The sequence below is a fragment of the Procambarus clarkii genome, chromosome 23, assembly GCF_040958095.1.
Source record: "Procambarus clarkii isolate CNS0578487 chromosome 23, FALCON_Pclarkii_2.0, whole genome shotgun sequence".
In the NCBI taxonomy this organism is placed as follows: domain Eukaryota; kingdom Metazoa; phylum Arthropoda; class Malacostraca; order Decapoda; family Cambaridae; genus Procambarus; species Procambarus clarkii.
Genome location: NC_091172.1, coordinates 26,190,824 through 26,206,059, shown reverse-complemented (window position 1 = coordinate 26,206,059; position 15,236 = coordinate 26,190,824). Strand labels below are relative to the sequence as shown.

The 15,236-nt window shown below is 47.9% G+C and overlaps 1 protein-coding gene across 5 annotated transcripts in view; it reads right to left on the bottom strand.

Annotated features, from left to right (window-relative positions):
- LOC123763919 (cytokine receptor) overlaps positions 1-15,236 on the bottom strand; it is a 254,826-nt gene that overhangs the window by 34,875 nt on the left and 204,715 nt on the right. The gene's annotated exons all lie outside the window — the stretch shown is intronic.

Sequence of the window (15,236 nt, the reverse complement as noted above, 5' to 3'; positions counted from 1 at the left end):
AGGGTAATTCCATTATAAGAGCTCCGGGGTTCGTAGTTCCCGGTAGGTGCAGGGGAAGAAAGGCGGTAGAGAGAGTGACGGTGGGTCGGGGAGGTAAACAGATGGAACAAAGACAGGGAGAAAGAGATAGAGGGAGATGAGAATGATGGATATCATTCATCAGATGCCTGAAACACACATCTGTGCACTAAAGGATAGCGTTTAAATCCTACCGTCTCCTATTCCGGCCATTCACCGTCATCCTCAGGCTATCCCATTGATGCTCCTATCCTCCTCCTATTTTACCTTCATGTTCGCTTCTCTTACATCATCCCCTTTCCTCCTATCCTTTCCGTGTTAACGATTCCTTCCATTTTATTCTCATTTTAGTCAGCCTATCCCTTCTATCCCCACTATTCCTTCCCTCTCACGCCTACTGTTCCTACCACTTGCCCGCCTAGTGGTGTGACCTTGTACGCCACTTGGCGCCAGAGTGCGTTTCTTGCGTACACGGGGAAAGTGTACATCTTTAGTAGTAAAGCGTACGCTAAATGACGTTTAAGAACGGTCTGGCGGCGTATACCAGAACGTGTATTAGGGAGTTGACCAGACCACACACTAGAAAGTGAAGGAACGTCGACGTTTCGGTCCGTCCTGGACCATTTTCAAATCCGACTTGAGAATGGTCCAGGACAGACCGAAACGTCGTCGTCCCTTCACCTTCTAGTGTGTGGTCTGGTCAACATACTTCAGCCACGTTATTGGGACTCATCGCCTGTGTGTAAGGGACATATATATCCACGCCGCGTGTACTCAACGTTTGCGAGGAATATATTTACAAATATACATAAGCGCCGCTATAGTACGTTCATATATACAAAACAAAGAGTAACCAGATATCAATTTGAACGTAACGGTTCTTGTCGGCCAGAGCCGTTACTTTCAAATTGAACGTATATAAATATTATATTATGGGGATATATGTATATGGGGACCATTCAGGCTTGTTTGCATTATTATATATAAATATATATAAAACATCATAGTAAATTAACGAGCCGTTAAACTTCACATAATTACTAACATCTGATGACGCAAGTCTCAATTCCCACAACTCTACAGAATAGATATATTTAGTCATCTCAACGTCCAGGATACGGATATTTTGGTGTGGCTTAGGATTTACGGTGCGCGGGAGGGCTATTAAGGCCACCACAAGAGCCTACTCACTAACAAGCATATACACTTTTGTCTTGGACTAACGTATAGTCTCGAGGGTGTATGCACTAAGATGTGGGGCATACATACACCTCTGTGTATATGTTTGGAGGGTGAGTGTGAGTGTGTTCGATCCCCGTTCTCTCCCCTCCCCCCCCGTCTTCATAAACTACCCTTTACCTTGCGGTGGTTCCAGGGTCCAAGGTTCCCGCGGCCCGGTCTCTGACCAGGCCTCCAACCCGAACTCTTTCGGTGTCGAGAATTGAACTTGATAAACAACTCTGGAGGAGTATCATCAGAGTGCGAGTACCGGCGTCTAACAGCCTGACTGACCCAGACCGTAAACAACCTGGTTGACCCAGACTAACAGATACTAGGAGACCGGACAGCGGGTGCAGTGATCCCCGAACAACCACAAGCTAACCTCCACCCTGGCTACCCACACCAGTGGTATAGCGTCGCTGACAGGAAGGTGTGGAACACAGGTGTGGAGGCAACCCACACCTGCCCCACAGGAGAGACGTTTCGACGTCGGCTTAACGTATCTACCTTGTAGCGGTTCCAGGGATCGAAGGCCCCCCCGCGGCCCGGTCTCCGACCAGGGGCTCCCAGTTGGTCGTGTGATCAACCAGGCTGTTGGACGCAGCTGCTCGTAGCCTGACGTATGACTCACAGCCTGGTTGATCAAATATGCTTTAGCAGCCCGTCCTCCTGTTTTGATAGCACTTATAGGAAGGATGAGGACCATAGTATATATGCCGATGTATAATTAAATTAAGAAGTTGAAATCGGTATTATGAATTTGGACAAACTAGAAGACGATTTTGTACTCAAGTTGCAAAGACAAATTAGCCTAACCTTCCTAGGCCTACAGCACGCTATCTGAGGCCTAATATAGTACATATATGTACTATACTAGGACTGGGAATATGTTTGCTTTTTAATGCTTCATTTTTTTCTGAATATAAAGTGAATAGTACAAAATTCTACTAATTGCTTCGTACGTCAATGTTTGTACTATAGTGCACACAGTGACAAAAAGTACTATCTAAAGAGGAGGCTGGCTTGTCTTTGGAGGTATTTGTCGAGTTCTGTCAACGTATGATGAAGTGATGAGTAATTATGATGACACTGGTGAGTGTCAACTGGAAGGCCAAACCTCAGCTGAAATACAACACACTGCTCCCGCCCCAGTCTGGAGAACCATCTAATCAAGAAGCCTCCCAACTATCCCAATCATTAATACCCACCGCCATTCGTCCCCAATCGCCTCCAATCATCCCTACTCTTCATAGCCACCGATTCTAATCCCTCCACCCCAATTCCACATCACCATCGTCGCATCGAACTTCTTTCTTGTGTTCCGAAGTCCTCCTGCTCTCGAACAAAATGGACGAAATTTGAAATGAAATCGGCTCACGAAAGTGATGTATTATCCCGTTTTCTGTTTGAGTCCTCCAGCTTACTCGGTAAGGTTAGGAGAGGAAACTTTCAATTAACGTTTTTCATGACGTTTTGAAACTTTGGAGAATTTCCTGCTCTCCAAACCTACCAGAGGACCCTTAACTTACTGTTTTAGAAACAAAAAATCCAAAATTCCTTAAATAAAATTAATTTTCAAATTACGTCCATTTTCGGCCAAACGGGCAAATTCAGACGTAATTTGTAAGAGAACAGCGAGAACACTTCTGCCAATTACCGCGTAACGTGGTGGAGGTGAGGTCCCTCGACTGTTTCAAGCATGGGTTGGACATGTTTATGAGTGGGATTAGCTGGTTATAGTTAGGAGCTGCCTCGTATGGGCCAACAGGCCTTCTGCAGTCACCTTTGTTCTTATGTTCATAGCGCGAGAGAAAGAGGGAGAAAACGAGAGAGAACCTTCTCTACACGTAAGACTGGCCCTTCGCCCTTGAGTTGGTATTGAGTGTTGTGAGAGGAGGAAAGGCGAGGGCAGCGAAGGAAGGGGAAAGCCGAAGGGGGGTTAGGTGCAAGGTGTTCTAGGAAGCCTTCTGCGTGTCGCTGGCACCTTACGCTGCGTAATGCGCTTGCTTGCTTGCTTGCTTGCTTGGTCTCAGCCCGTCTGTGGCTCCAGGGGCCACTTGTTGCTAGCTCTTGGACCCCGCCTTTCTAACTCTCGGTTGTCTAATGTACCGACTCCCGGCCCATTCTTTTGTCACATCTACTATATTTTTCGTACACAATTCCTCCAGGATTTAGCCCACTAGAGATGACTAACTCTTAGGCCCCCGTTTACTGCTAGATGAGCAGAGTCGTCAGATGAAAGAAACTGTCCAACTGTTTATGTCTCGACCGGAAATCGAACCCAAGTCACTGAACTGTAAAATCGCGGACGCTGACCACACGCGCGTGCGGTGTGCGCCACACACTATGTGCTCATTCCTCGGGTCACTCCACCTGCTCACTACTCCTGTACCGATGCGGTGCTTCCGTATATTGATCCTATTCATATGAGCGTCCAATTCCAAATTGTTATCTCTCGCGGTGTTCCAGCCCCTCCTCCTAAATCCTGTCTTCTTCCAGTCCGCCTTAGTAAACTGTACCTTGTGACCGTCTCTCTTGAGATTTATGTTCTGGTGAGTTAAGGGTGTGTGGCCTGTCATCGTATCCCAGTTTTCTCAAGTTCCGACACTCGTGCTTGGGTAGGTCTTTGGACCGTCTGTCAGTCGCCGCCAAGCACCGCGAAGATGTTGAGGTAGAGGAGCTACATCAAGAGTCTACGGAGTGTTGCGTCAGGCTACGTGTATGGAACATGTGCAGCAGGAAACACCTAGTTAGACGGAGCACGTCAACAAGTATTAAGCTATAGAAACCAATTTAGAGGGAACAAGTGGGGGGGGGGGGGTAGCAAGTTCAAGTCAAGAGGAGGAGGTAGTTAGGGCCAACGTGTTGGTCCCTAACTATAATGAAGAGGTGGCGGCAGTTATGGCCAACTCGCTTCCAGTTATAAGAGGAGGTAGTTAGGGGAGGGGGGGGGGTCGTGCCTGCTAACCACCAAGGGGAAGGAAGCCACACTAAGCGTGGCCAGCGCGTCACGCCGCCAGGTAGGCTGCTCTACTCCTGGGGTAAACAAACACCTTCGCTCACAGTGTACCGTAAAACCCCAGAGACCAGAGTGATGTTTACATTCAAGTACTGTACCTGACTAACCCCAGCCCACAATCCCACTCCCACACGCTGTCCCTCTCTCACCCGACACGCTGAGTACAGCCAAGGGAGAACAGACTAGTCTCCATATCAAGTTTACTCAATCTAAATTTTCATGTTACCCAAAATTTAAATGGTTTCCCATTGTCGAAAACGGGAAGCGAGTTTGGGTTTAGCGAGGTCCCCGTATCCAACCACTGGCTATTCCCAATGACAGTCGTTAGTCAACAGCTGACATTAAAAAATACATGACTAACGCCCAGGTACCTATTTACTACCAGCCCAGAGGAATCGGCTGTAAGGAAACGTGCCCAAACGTCTCGCCATGTCCGGGAGTCGAACCCATGAAGAACCGGTTGAGAGTCGACTGAGCACTCGCGCCCGGACAAAGGAAGATTTCTGTGTACTGTTGGTGGGGTGTGGTGGTGAGGTAGCAGTTAAATATAGAGTTGGGAGAGGCGGCAGACGAGGCGTCCAGCGACACACAACAGTTACCTCCACAAACTAGTTTCTAGCGCCTGGAAGTACAGGGTCATCTCTCTCACTCAGAACCCGCTATTAAAATAATGCGCCACTTTGAAGCGAGGAGGAAGTCTTCTACTTCTGCTGCTCTCTGGCTCAGGCAGCACCAAGAGCCAGTAGCATCACTAAGTCATATAAACGTCACCCACAACCACTCCTGGAGAAAACTTCTGCCTATACTGACTGCGCAAATCACTGCCCAAGCTATCAACGACAGCTTCAAGTGCGTGTAATAAAGCCACATCACAATGGTTAGGCGTGCGAGCATATGGAAAAAGAAGATGCCAATCATATATAATCGCAATGCTAGGGTATGGTAGGCTTTACGGGCTCACCATAGCCCGTGCTACTTGGAACTTTTTGTTCCAAGTAGGTGAATCTAAAACAACGTATGATGGACAGCCCTCAGCCTTAAGACTTAAGTGTAGTGCATGAACAGCTGTCATCTACCCCCTGCCACCCATACCAAACATTAGTTAGTGAAGGACTATGAGGTGTGCCGTGCTGGGAGCATGTGACCAGGTGCAGAAGACGGCACACTTGGTACCTCTCCACACGAGACATGGTAAGTCGCTACCAACTGCAAGCTGCAGTTGCTGTTGTCAATTACGGCCCAGTCGGTACGCAACCCAATGGTCTTGGGGCTCGGTTTCCGGTAATGGCGATGTTGGGGTATGTTTCCTTACACCCGATGCCTCAATTCATCGAACAGTAAATAGGAACATTTATTTATTTATTTATTTATTTATATACCGTATACAAGATTCTTATATTCTTGTAAAGCCATTAGCACGCGTAGTGTTTCGGGCAGGTCCTTAATCCTAATTTTCCCTGGAATACGACCCTCTAAATCGTTTAACAACCAGGTACCCCTTTCACTGTTGGGTGAACAGTGACTACAGTTAAGGATTGGCGCCAGATCAACCCTCCCTAGTCCAGGATACGAACCCAGGCCAAAGCGCTCGCGAAGCGCCGGGCGAGTGTCTTACCACTGCGCCACAGACCGGTGTGATTTCATCCCGGGAAAGGACAGGTGAGGGGGAGGGGAGAGGACATGATAGGCCTTACAGGCTTCCTGTCTACAGAAAATCATACTTTTGAAAACACAAAATTCCTAATAACTGACAGTTCTACGATTATCATCATCAACAAAAACAGCAGTTGTGCCACTGAACATAACCGACGTACGGGACTGGACGCGACACCACCACCACATTCCCAGAGCGAAATCTGGCTTTGCGTAAACGAACTAGAGGGTTCAGTTCCTGAACCGCTTATGTGCCTCTAACCCTTTACACCACCGCCCACGGGATGGGTATAGGGTGCATAATAAAGAAATTAAATTGACCTTGTTCCCGTGTGATGTGTTGCGAGCCTTTAGGAAGACGGCAACACTATTACCTTCGTGTTCGCTCTCATTTGAGAAAAAAACAAAAGTGTGTCACTTTACACCCTCTTTCCTCCCGCGCTCCTCTTTCATCTTTCCATTGAAAGAAATCCCTGAGTAATGCCTAGCACGCTGCCTCAGCTGTGGCTGGTCCCACAGCTCCTGTGGGTGGCGGTGGCTGGTCCCACAGCTCCTGTGGGTGGCGGTGGCTGGTCCCACAGCTCCTGTGGGTGGCGGTGGCTGGTCCCACAGCTCCTGTGGGTGGCGGTGGCTGGCCAAATAGCTCAAAACAAAGCCTCTCCCACCGACAAGATGTTGGAAGCCTTACTATTGTGTACAAGAGCAATGTTCCAGGGGTTTCTCACTTGAGCAAGCATCCTGTAGTCGGTTCCCAGAGTTCTGCTACTGCCCCCCAAGCCCGGCCTGTATTGCGATAACTTGATCTAGAAGGTTGTTGCTTGACGCGGCCAGCACGCCCACATATTCATTACAACCTGGCTGATTCTGCACTTCCTTCAGGAACTTGTCCAATTGTCTCTAAACCTCTGGCAATATTTCTTACGACGTTTTGGTGGGAGGAGTTTAGCGAGCCGTGGGCCTCTTGGTGTGTACACGGTGCTCTCTGATCGCGGTTATTGTATTTGAAATTTTGCCCCGAGAGGCGAGTTTATTGGGCAACGCCACTCATCCTGTGAGCGGACTTACAACCATAGCAGCAGCTCCGCTTAACCGGATCTATTCTCCAGTTCCTCCCATATCTTCTGCTCCTATGACGTGTTATTTTAAACCTTCAGTGTATATGTTATTCCATTCCTCAGGTTCACATAACAAGTGAATGTCAGGCTAAAGGTAGTCTCCAGGTCACATGAGGAGGGGGATAATGGGCGTGGGCGTGTGTACTCGTCTAGTTGTGCTTGGGGGAGTTGAGCTTCGGCTCTTTGGTCCCGCCTCTCAACCGTCAATCAACTGGTGTACAGATTCCTGAGCCTACTGGGCTCTATCATATCTACATTTGAAACTGTGTATGGAGTCAGCCTCCACCACATCACTGCCTAATGCATTCTACCTGTTAACTACTCTGATTCTGGACAAATTCTGTCTACGGGTCTCTAGAGACCCCTAGACACTCAGAGGTCTCTGGCTCATTTTGGACACTTTCCACCTGTGTCAGTCATGTGTATCTCAGGGTCATTCAAGACTAATAGTGTTGTTTAACCAAAGTACTAGATTCCTCCAAGCACACTTGACTCTCTTTTACCCCTAAAACCATCCCCCCCCACCCCCATCTTACCTCCCCCCCCCCCCGCTTCACGTCCTCTACGGGGTCGAGTGTTTGGTGGGTCCACCCCGGAGACATTCCTGGAACGTCACAAGTACAAAAAGCCAAGACAGAGTGGCACATCAACCACCACAACCTTCCCGCACCTCCAACCACAACCCCACACCTGCAATCGCCACCCCACACCTGCATCCACAATTGCTACTGCCACTACAACCCCTCCCCTCCCCCTTCCCACACCTACAATAACCACTACAACCATCACAATCCAACAACCACAGCACAACTCCCCACAACCACCACACCCCCACAACCACCATCACCCCACCCCACATCTAGACCCACAACCACACCTTCACACAAAAGCCAACAATGCTTGGATTGCAATAACACAGGCCAGGAGTTCCAGTTTAGGTGAGGTTACGTAAGATTAAGTAAGTAAGGGCTTCTTGTAACATTCATGTATATGTATACATATATGTACGCACCTAATTGTGCTTGCGGGGGATTGAGCCTCAGCTCTTTGCTCCCGCCTCTCAAACCCTTAATTAACAGGTTCCTAAGCCAATTCCTATATATGAAACTGTACACGTATGCGTGTATATGCATGTATTTATGTATGTGTACGTATGTATATATGTACTATACGTATTTTTTCCAATTAAGTCATTCGTGTAGTTAACTATTACACGCAGCTTCCGAACGTAGAGAGGAAATTGATCACTGTAATCTATAGATCATTGTAATCTATTGATCACTGTAATCTATAGATCATTGTAATCTATTGATCACTGTAATCTATAGATCATTGTAATCTATTGATCACTGTAATCTATTGATCCCGTCGAATTGAAGTACACTCCATTCTTCTCGTTTTCTATGGCGTAAAGTGTATACTCGACCCCTTCAAACACTAGACATATGGGACCACTAGGTATACCTCGTCCATGTAAACAGTTCACTTTGCGCTTCAACTATATTCACGTATTTACCTGAATTTTCCTGTGGGTGACCATATCTCTAGTGGCCTCGACCCCCTGAGGTGACAGGAAGCAAGCGGCTTGTTAAATGTTCGTCAGTAACCTGAAGTAGTTATCTTAACCCTTTCGTGGTTGATAAGGTTTAAGCCTCTAACACCAGCCCGCGAAACTAACACCTACAGACAGACCACTCACTATATGGGGTCAGGAGGCGCCACACACACACACACACACACACACACACACACACACACACACACACACACACACACACACACACACACACACACACACACACTTGAAGATGCTGTTACATGATTCTTTTTTTTTTTTTAATTTTACATTTTGCCCCGAGGGGCGAGTTTATTGGGCAGCGTCACTCATCCTGTGAGTGGACACACCGCCATAGTGACAGTATTGGGCAGCGCCACTCATCCTGTGAGTGGACACACCGCCATAGTGACAGTATTGGGCAGCGCCACTCATCCTGTGAGTGGACACACCGCCATAGTGACAGTATTGGGCAGCGCCACTCATCCTGTGAGTGGACACACCGCCATAGTGACAGTATTGGGCAGCGCCACTCATCCTGTGAGTGGACACACCGCCATAGTGACAGTATTGGGCAGCGCCAATCATCCTGTGAGTGGACACACCACCATAGCAGCATGTACAACACTCCCCAATAGGAAGAAAACCCGCTGGGGGAGTGTTCATCCTGTCACTTGTATCCAAAGACACAGCTGGGACTTGCTTAACTGTCTCAAGTGAACAGCTTCTCAAACTAGAAGATTAAGATCTGTCAACCCTTAAAGGATCATAGACCACATTCACTCCAAACATCTACCACCTACGGGCTATACCCATACCTACGCCGTCACTTGTGGTGGATTCATCAATCACTGTATGGGTAGCATCAATCACCATATGGGTAGCATCAAGAATTGTTAACCTCTGTGTTGACTCTCGCCAGTCATTCACTGAACCAACCCGGAGAACCAATGTTTACGACCAGCGGCTCATCAAGAACCGTCTTCACAACTTCGTACAGAATGACAGTAACAGATGAGGCGTGCCCTTGTCGGATTCTCGGAAGCCAGTATCCATCTATCCCTCGACCCACCTAACCTTCAGCCATCCACCAGCCACGCCATCCAAGCCTCCCAACTTCTAAGAGACGGGCGCTTGTCCAGGCCGGGGTATAGTCGCATCTCGCAAACTACCACTTCTGAGAAGGCGCAGCCACTTGGCTACCGCGGGGAATAAGCAGACGCTCTTGCCAACTGGCAATTTCTGCGAACTCCATCCAATCTGCTGTCGAGAGTGGGTGTGAGATTCGCAAGTCAGACTTTCATAAACTGCTGAGTTAGTTACGACCTAAGGGTCATCTGCAGCCGGGGGGGGGGGGGGGGGAAGAGGCTGCTCTACAGATCCCCAGAAGTTGCGTATCCGGGTCTTAATTTGATCTATTTATACATCAAGCAACAGCCTAGTGGACCAAACTCTCACAAGTCAAGCCTGGCCTCGGGCCGGGCTTCGGGCCTGGCCTCGGGCCGGGCTTCGGGCCGGGCTTCGGGCCGGGCTTGGGGAGTAGAAGAACTCCAGGTATCAGCCAGGTATCAACATCCACCTACTGAAAGATCTCTGGTCAGTTCACCAGTGGCGATAATACCAAGCGCTGGAAAATAACAGCCAAATTACCTGCAGCTAGGTTGTCAACTGGTGTCGGGTGCACAAGACGAACGAACCAGGACTGATGCCCCCCCCCCCAAGACACCATCAACTCTCCCTCTCTCAACCCTACCACCACGTTACACAAGGTCCATTATATTCCAAAGCAAATGAACACTGTCCAACCACTTGGGGTGGACGGTAGAGAGACGGTCTCGCTCTATACAGGTCGGCGATAAATCCCCGACCGTCCAAGAGGTTGGGGCACCATTCCTTCCCCCCCCGTCCCATCCCAAATCCTTATCCTGACCCCTTCCTAATGCTATATAGTCGTAATGGCTTGGCGCTTTCCCCTGATAATGCTCTCCCTCCCTCCCTCCATAATGTCATCACCAGTTCACCAAGAATGGTCAGGTCACCCCCCACTAGAGGTCACCCCCCACTAGAGGTCACCACCCCACAAGAAGTCACCACCCCACATAACCATCCCTATCTCCCAATGTAATTACAACCCCCCCCCCACACCCCCACCCAATCACAGGTCCTCACAGCCGAGCGCCCAGCAAGCAGTCTTGGGGGTCATAGTCCTAGGGATGCGGGTTCGATTCCCCCCCCCCTTCGAGGAAGAAACTAAATGGGAAATTTCTTTCACCTGATGCCTCTGTTCATCTAGCACAAAATAGGTACCAGAGAGTTAGACAGCTGCTACAGGCTGCATCCTGGGGGATTTGTGTGATGAAATGATGTTAATATGATAGCATACAAATAGGCAGGAAGTCAGTGCATTAGGCAACTGGCGGGTAAGTGGCGGGGCCCAGGAGCTAATACAGCTCCATCCTGCAGACACATACAGTAAAGAGTAAGAACCAAGAGGGGCATGGATGAAACCAAGAGGGGCATGGATGAAACCAAGAGGGGCATGGATGAAACCAAGAGGGGCATGGATGAAACCAAGAGGGCATGGATGGAAGCTTGAGACCCACACGAGTCAAATTTAGAAAGTTTTCTTTCAGTGACAAAATGGAATGAACTAAAGGAGTTTTAACTTTACAAGTCAACAGAATAGGAAAACAGGTCAGGAATAACTGCATTAGATAACCAGAGACTAGAAACCGGGGTCCAAGAGCTAGTGCTCGATAATACAAACACAAACAGGCGAAGACACCTCCCCCCCACAACACCAATCCCTTAAGACTGGACTGGAATGGACGAGACTGGACAACACTAGACAGCACATACCACACATTACAATATTCTCGCTTGCCACATCAGTATTTGACCTTCACCCCCAGGTCGGATCTCAGAGTGGGTACGACGTTAGGTAATATGGGTGGGGTAGAGTGGGTGGGGTAGAGTGGGTGGGGTAGAGTGGGTGGGGTAGGTGGTATAGTGGGAGACGCGACAGTACTGGCTATTGTGGTCCGTTGAGCGTCTTCCAAGAGACAGCTCATCAAGTCGCATCTTCGTAAAAAACACAACATAGTGCTTTGTGAGAGAGAGAGACTCAAGTTCTGCCACCTTTCTTTACTTCTCTCCAACACGTGTGGCATATATCAGACTCCTCCCGGAGGGGCGAGTCAGATACTGTCAAGATCAACATGGATACAACGCACAATTAACTTGTTCACGCTCGATAAGAAAAAATACAGGTAATTGTTATATAATATTTGCCAAGAACAAATAACACAAACTCGCGTCCATTCCAACGAAAAACGTTTCCATGTACTTTGTGGGGCTCTAGCAAACTTCCGGGCGCTAGAGAACTCTAAAACTTCCAGGTTCTAGAGAACGCTAACAACACAACCACTCAACAACACCTCACACTGGGAGGAACAACTGTCAAGCTCAAAGAGAAGCGTTAAAAATGGCTCAGGACTTTTGCGGGAAGAATTTCTAAAGAACATTTTCGTATATTTCCAAGATATGCAATGCCTTGTGGGGATTTCACAGAATCTTCAAGCTTTCCCGCCATTTTTGGCAACACTGTAGCGTTGTGGGAACAGGTCCTACCCTTACCCCCTCCCCCCCCCTCGTCGAGGTAACAGAAAACACACACACGGCTGTGAAAGGACCTACCCTTACGCCTAAATCCCATTACACGGCATATTAATGATCTTTTGCTGATTTAAGAACTGGTGTCTCCTGGGTGGTCTTTAGGCTTTATGACGTAACACAAACCTCCTAAGGTTTCCCAACGTCAAGAAACTGCCGTATTAAGTGCCTTATCCTACCCTACCAGAGGACCTAAAACAGAAAACGGGACAGTATGTCAATTCCGCGAGCCGCAAACATTTTTTTTGACGGGAGTCAAAATGTCTGCGTGACGGGAGACATCTCCCGTCACGCAGGGTGCAATCGCACCTCCACAGATCTCCAGTATCGGCTCTTGTTACTGGTAATGGCTCAAAAGGGCCACCACTTACGGGCTATTCATGCCCGTGCCACCTTTTGGGTGGCTTAATCATCATCAATCAATCAAACATTTTCTAGTACGACAATTTCTGGCCTCAGGTAGAAAATACGTCAAAATGCGTCGTTCTATTACGAGGACCAGAAAGGCTTGGGCTGGCTTTCCCGCCATATTTTAAAATGCCTGTTGTTTACCAACTCGCTCGGCGCTTTGGCCTCGATTCGTATCCTGACCGGGGAAGGATTTACTTGGCGCCAATCACCATCCAGGGTCATTGTACTGTAACCCCTGTTCACCCCCAGGGGCCTGATTCACAAAGCAGTTACGCAAGTGCTTACGAACGTGCACATCTTTCTCCAATATTTGACGGCTTTGGTTACATTTATTAAACAGTTTACAAGCATGAAAACTTGCCAATCAACTGTTGTTATTGTTATAAACAGTCTCCTGGTGCTTCGGAGCTCATTAACTGTTCAATAACTGTAAACAAAGCCGCCAAAGATTGAGAAAGGGTGTACTAGTTCTAAGTGCTTGCGTAACCGCTTCGTGAATCTGGCCCCTGGTGGTTAAACGATTCAGCGGGTCGTATTCTGGGGAAAATTAGGATTAAGGACTTGCCCGAAACGCTATGCGTGCTGGTGGCTGTACAGGAATGTAAGAACTATTTGTATATATAAATAAAATAAACTAACAATTCAGAGAGATCTGCTCCCGCCGTCTAGCCTGTGGACAGCTTCCAGAGGTGTGGTGTGACACCTGTCACACCCCACACCTGTCCTGTGAACAACGACCCGGCTCCTGTTATTCAAGCGACAGAAGCATCGTTCAGCCGCACGGTGTACTGCTTAATACCACCAAGTAACAGCAAGAACACTGATGCTGTACAACAAGTTACCTCGGGGACAGTGTTGCCATCTCCGCTCGGCTCCCCACTAGTTCAGTCAGATTGCCAACATGTCCAGATCTCCTAGAACTTGGAGCACTCTTAGTCTGTCTCCTATCCTTTGACCGGGGGCTCTCACTGGGCCGTCAGAGAATGCGTCTTCAAAGCAGAACGGTAATCAGCCATAGAATGGCTTAGTGCAAGGTGAAATATAAATACAGGATATACTTTACTAAATATAAGCAGAACGATGGTCTCTTGTATTAGACAATACACAACTGCTAAGATCAGGCTTGGGAGCTAGCGCTCGACTCTACAAGTACACACATACACACACTTAAGTGTACTTATTTCATCACCGCAAATTACATTTTATATTTAGCAAGACAATGCATTTGTCATATTCCTCCTCCTCCTAGCAACGCAGATTAACTTACGGTCTCTGAATTCTTGCTTAGGAATGTCTTTTCATCAACTTGATTACTCTCTCTCTCTCTTTCCAAAAAGTAATTTGCAAATATGCGACGGCACAGTTCCCAGAAGTACCCGGAATATTTGCAAGGGAATGGAGCCATTCTTTTTTTTTTAAACATCTCCGCAGACATGTCCAATGAACTTTCGTCGCGGGGTGAAACATTTTAAAATAATAAATTAGGGTTAAAAAATTAAAAGTCGGCAAACATCAAAAACATTTAACAACTCTACGACAACTTCTCAACTATTGTCCTGCTGCCTGAGGCACGATAATTGTGAGAGACGACCCTTGACACCGGAGAAATTAATACTTTGAAATAAAAGTACTACATACATAATATACATATGTATGTTATTATACACATTATGTACATAGTATATATAGCATAATATACTATGCTAGTCATAGGTCCTGTAGCCGCAGTGTTCTACGTCCACGGCCCAGACCCAAGGATCCCGGGTTGGATCCCCGGGCGGGGCAGAGACGGTTGGGCACAGTTCCCTTCACCTATCAGTAAACAGGTAGGTGTGAGTTAGTCAGCTGTTGTGGGGTGCATCCTGCGGGAAGGTCATTAGCACTGTCTAGGCTAAGGAGGGGGGGGGGAGGTGGGTTTAGTAAGCCTAACACACGTGCTGTCTACGGTAAACAATGAGCTGAACCATAAACAGTACACACCACTACGACCTGACATAATATAAACAAAAGAAATTTCAAGATCAACAAATTCTGTCATACTTTTGTGTATAATAAACTTAATTCTTGCAAGGACGTTTTCAGCGCTTTTTTTTTGTTTTTTTTCAGAATTTGATCCATGATTTTTGTCCGCTCTGAGGTTGGCAAAGTCAGCCTTCCACTAACCGCTGGAGTAGCAGAAAAACGCATCCATGTGAGCAAGATGCCATGGCGTTAGGTTTAAAATATTACTCATGCGCTCTTATGGTGCCAAGTTGTGCCTAATATTTAATACTTCGCCCAGGCGTGGGTATACCCTATACCAGTATACCAGGCGAGCTGGTATACTGGGACTTGGCTCCACCTTTTTACTCCCTCACATATGAAGAGTCAACCGAGTGATGGTGTACGTGACAAATATTGTAGTATCCACGAGGATACATCTATGTATAGGAGGCGGTGGGAGGGAGGGAGGGAGGGAGGGAGGGAAGGAGAGAGGGAGGGAAGGAGAGAGGGAGGGAAGGAGAGAGGGAGGGGAGGAGAGAGGGAGGGGAGGAGGGAGGGAGGGGAGGAGGGAGGGAGGGGAGGAGGGAGG